Source organism: Lactuca virosa, chromosome 4 (genome assembly GCF_052849685.1).
Source record: "Lactuca virosa cultivar CGN04683 chromosome 4, Lactuca_virosa_CGN04683_v6, whole genome shotgun sequence".
NCBI classification, from domain to species: Eukaryota; Viridiplantae; Streptophyta; class Magnoliopsida; order Asterales; family Asteraceae; genus Lactuca; species Lactuca virosa.
Genome location: NC_136429.1, coordinates 297,022,628 through 297,028,196, shown reverse-complemented (window position 1 = coordinate 297,028,196; position 5,569 = coordinate 297,022,628).

Below are 5,569 nucleotides of genomic sequence, written 5' to 3'. Positions count from 1 at the left end.
TTTTTTTTTTTTTTTTTGACAATTACATGATTAAAAGCACAAACAACCATTATGCCCTATTATTAAAACACCAGTTATGTCCCATATTATAAAATGACCATTATGCCATGTTATTAAAATCAACCCCTCAAATGTTCTGCAAAACACTCACTGCTTCTGATACATCCACTCATTTTGGATTTTATGTCCCTCAAAAGCTGTTGAAGATTGTTTCCCACCGTCGTATGAATTTTTATGGATTGATAATTATATATATTTTGTGTTTTGGTAATATGACATGTACATGAAATTGATAAACCACAAGACGTGTACCGTTTGTTGAGCAAGAGTATAGAAATTCAAAATCTCATCATTCATTCGTTAACCATAAGTAATAGCAACTTAATTTTTTTTAGTAGCAAAAAATAGTAACTTACTTTCATTTTTATCTATTATTTGCATACTACTTACAAACACATACGTACATACAACAAATAATAGTTGTAGTCATTCTTACAATTATAGTAATGTAGTTTCAAAGTATATTGTTATTTTAAGGGTATCTTTTAAAATAAAGTTTCATGTTGTCTATAAAGATAACAAAAAATAAGTTTTTTACTTTGGCAACTTTTTCCCACACCGGCCTTATATCCCCTTCTTTCTATACACAAATGCAATATTAATGGCTGAGAGTAAATTTGTTATTTAAGATAAAAGGTTCTTGAAATTAATTGGCCAAACACAATCACATATGTTAGAAAATGATCAATATAATGCGCAAAGAAACAATCAAATATAAGTTCTAATCATAATTTTGAGAATATTGTAAAAATGAATTGACAAAGAGTTCAGACTACTACAAAACAACAAAAAGAATTTACAGTAACTGTAAATTAACATATGAAAAAAATCAGCTTCTATCATGTACTGATGCATTTTCTCCTAATGAACTATTTTAATAACAAAAACCCTAGAATCCTAAGAGAGAGGAGAAGGAATATTTTTAATATTTTTTAGATGCCATTAAAGTTATGGAGGATGATCATAGCAATGTACTTTAATTTGTTACTAACTTTCATAGGAATGTAATATGATACAAATTAAAGTATATTGCTTTGAATGGTGATATAGAAACAGACACATTCATATTGTAGAATTAGATTAAAAAAATCAGATTACATAGGTATGAATATTAAAATATAGCATTTAAAATTGTTTTATATTTGAATGACATCGAATCCTTTTCCAACTTCTAGCATATATAATCGAAAATAACAGGTAATTTCTAGTACCAGAAACAAAGCCAAATATATTTCAAAATAGACAAATGATCCCATTTTGTGCTTACATGCGTTTTATGATGGTTTTCATTTATCCCAATACCTATTACATGTCGATTATTAAGAAGTCATTTTCACTAAAAAAAGTGTTCATTTATCCTAGAAAGAAATAGTCACATCCAATTTACCCTAAATACACATGTAGTTACATAAAAAACATAGTCATATATAAACATAAAAAAGATAGGTAGATAACAAAAAACATGAACACATAATTACAAATAAGATAATATAATAAAAACAAACGAAGTAAAAGTAGGATAATGTACAAAATTTATAAGTAAAAAGTAGGATGCTATAATTACTTTTTTTTATTGTAAGTTGGATAATAAAAATGATAGCAACGTAAACAGTTAAAAATGGTCCCTATGGCACAAAACCATTAAAAATAGTCCTTATAAAATGAAAAAAAAACATTTATTGAAATGGTCCGTATAAAATGTTTGAAATATTTAAAGAAATAGTCCTTAATGTAAATATATTTATGTAATTGGTCATACAAATCGAAAGGGATCGGTATAGCAATGTAAACAGTTACGAAAATGATCCCTATATCACAAAACAATGAAAAAATTCAGTATTGTAACATCCCAAAAAATTTCAACAAATTTAAACCTTTCAAAACAACCCATTTACTAATAAAAGTGTTTACAAAAAAAAAATTGTGTCCAAAACATGATTTAAAATCAGAGTCTCCCAAGATCAAATAAGTTGTAAAACCAAGGATGTGTATAGTCATGCATTCACCTTGCCACAACCATCTGAAACACCTGAAACAATAAACTGAAACAAATCACATGAACAAATACTCATGCCTGGCCCAATCAGCCTCGGGCTGGAATACCAGACATGTCTATAATGGGCCCAGTCATCCTTAGGATGGAATACCCTCGTATCATAAGCATGTTTGGTCCAATCAGCCATCGAGTTGGAATACCAAACATGTTGGGTCCAATCAACCATCGGGTTGGAATACCCCGGACCTGTTGGCTGATGTACAAAGCAGTCCAGTCTCACTATATACCATAACAATCATCTCGGGTCCAATCAACATAGGGTCCAGTCATCCTTTGGATGGAATACCCTAGATTGGAATGCCATTATATTGTGACATCCCCATTTTCACGGCCAGAAAAGACCGATTTTGTTTATGCTTTATAAAAATCAGAGTACTTCTTTCAATAAAAATGTTGCGGAATTTGTTCCCAATAAAATATGATAAATACGTTATCAAAGCATTTCTAAAGAAATGTATTTTTATTCACTTTTAAAACATTTGGGATGTCATCGTCAATACAGAAACATAACCATAAACAGAACTTACATTCATTTACACTAGTGATCTACATCTCTTTTAAATATCTCAGTGTAATGTAACTTCATATCGACACCTGTGATACAAATAAACTGAGTGGGTCAGGTTGGGAAACCTGGTGAGTACATAGGGTTTTCAACCCACAATAATATAATTATTATGTTTAATCATCAAACAATTAACCTAATTACCCATCCCCATTATCTTATTTACTCTTAAGGATATACCCTAAGAATCAGCTATTTCTTGTTCATTCATTCCTAAGGATCATCCTAAGGAATAGGCACGAAATCCATCGTTGCCAGGGTTTACTCAACGGGCACTAAATCTATAGTTGCCAGGGTTGCTCAACAGGCACTAAATCCATAGTTGCCAGGGTTTACTCAACAGGCACTAAATCCATAGCTGCCAGGGCTATTTCGTTTATCAACAATATCGTTTCCGAGAATCCACTCGCAATACATGTCAATGGGTTTTTAGAGTACACCGGTGAACACATCGTTCACAACACCTACAGGTTGCGAGCCTGCTAGTGTTCCACTGGACTGTCTAGAATGGTTCGTGGTTGTCATCTATACTATGCTAGATGACGGGGCCAGAATTTGGGTACAAGGCTTCTCACATCGTCCACCTCTCACCCTCACCTCATGGTCTATTTCACCTCTCACCTCATCATACTACTCATATTTCATCTACCCATGCTTTACCCAACATATTTTGTAGATATAAAATATATATACATTTTAAATCATTTAAAGCATGTATAAAAATCTTTTACCCAGCATAGACAGCAAGTATACAGACAATATGCACACATAGCACGTAATTTATATTATATACTTCATATCTATGTGTAAGATGAAAGGGACTATGCACTCACCTTAACGTTTGATAGACGATTAGTGTTCTGGAATGGATGCGAGAAGGTCGAGTAGTATTTCCATGAATACGAATCTCCGAGAAAATTTAGTTTCCTAAGGAAATATTAATATAATTAATATTTGGAGGGTAGTTTGGTAATTAACCAAGGTATAGGATCCGTTATGTTAATTAAATAACTTAGTTGGACTAAATTATAGATATAATTTCCAAATGAGGGACCAATATGGAACATATACATCCCGGTTTAGAGTTTAGGATTTGATTCGTAAGAGGTTTCCAAGGAGGGACCATTTGTGAATAAATAAATGAAGGTTTAAATTAATTAGGACAAAAAATGTTAAGAATATCAAAATGGGGTATGGGGAATTAATTTGGAAACTGAGTTTGGCCAAAATATGTGCATTGGATTTGATCAGGAGGCATCACCCTCCTAATCACGTCGATCTTGGACGCAAAACACACATATGCACAAATGGATTTGTGGAGCTCAAACCGTTCGTCGAAATGGAAAACACAAAGAATGAAAAATGTTAAGCACTGACTTGTGAGTACCTAGGAACAAACGGGATGGTTGGAGGTGGTGTATCACGGTGACGACAGCTTGTTTTCCGATGAGGCAGCAAGGTGGCCAACGTCAGCTGCCTTGCTTTTCTTCTTCGTTTCTCTTGCTGATTTCGATGAGGAAAAGGTAGAGAGGGATGAGGGGATGTTTATTGATCTAATGATGACCACAAGGCGGTACTATGGTGGCTAATGGTGGTTGTTTGTGGTGGTTTAGGGTGATGATCTTCAAGGTGATATAGAGGGAGATAGAGAGATTTTGGGAGAGATTGTTAGAGAGATAGAGATCAAGAGTGAGAGGAGAGAAGCTAAAGATTGAGGTGTGATTTTTGGAGGTGATATGAGGCTCTATTTATAGTGTAAGGGTATACACTAATGGAAGAGAAGCCCCATGCTTCAATCACCATGCTTGTACTTGATTGGGGAAGCTTGCACTCAAGATGAAGAAGAAAGGAATGGAGAGGGTTGCTGTCATGTGGGCAAAGGTGATGGGCAAAGAATGAGCTGGAAATTGGTGCTCATAATTAGTGGGTCCCGCAAGGTAGTTTAATCCTTTAACTTGTCTAAAACACTTATAAATTGATGCATCGAGATCCCGACGTTGGATTGCATTTTCAAAAATTTCTTATGAAAGAGGGTAATTCAAGGATACCAGAAACCTGAACGGATTAATTTTTGGAGTTACGGAACTCCGGGAAATCGCACTTAAAGTTTTGCGTCTAAACGGCTCGCGGTGTCCATTTTCGCGACTTTTCTAAATAGTTTCGTTAAAAATACATCGAGTATGAAATCAAATACTAGACTATATCCTGAGTCCAAAAACGCTCTTGGAAATCCCGTCGGCAAAGCATAAGTACCTCAAAGGATCGATTCGGTTTTACGCGATTAAAGAAAAGCAGTGTTTTACTGTCTGATTTTCTTAAAACTGTCGTATCTTTTGCATACGAACTCCGTTTTCGACGTTCTTTATATCCACGCGTAGGCGGGAACGTACTCTACAACTTTCGTTTAGACTTCGTCTGCTAATTTTGAATCTATTTTAAAAGTTATCTTTTTAACAGGCCGGGACATGATTGGTGCGTTAAAAATTCATAACTCCTTCATCCGACGTCCGTTTTCGTCTGTCTTTTTATTGTTACGCTACTATTGACGAGATCTTCGATTCTTGTTTAGGTTGTGTCGGCTAAAACCGCTCGATCTAATATTCGAATTCCGGGCTGTACACTGCTAAGCCGAAACTTCGAAAAATCATAACTTCCTCATACGAAGTCAGATTTGGAATTCTTTTTATGGAGGCTCTCGGTTTAACGAACACTACGTCTTTCGTTTAGATCGCTAAGGCTAAAAATCGCTCTATCGTAATTTCACTATTTACGTCTCCCTGTGCCGTGTCGGTTTTGCCGTAAAACTTCAACTGGCCATAACTTCTTCGTTATAACTCGGATTTAGGCGTTCTTTATATGTACGGAACCCTTGTAACCTATACTATAAC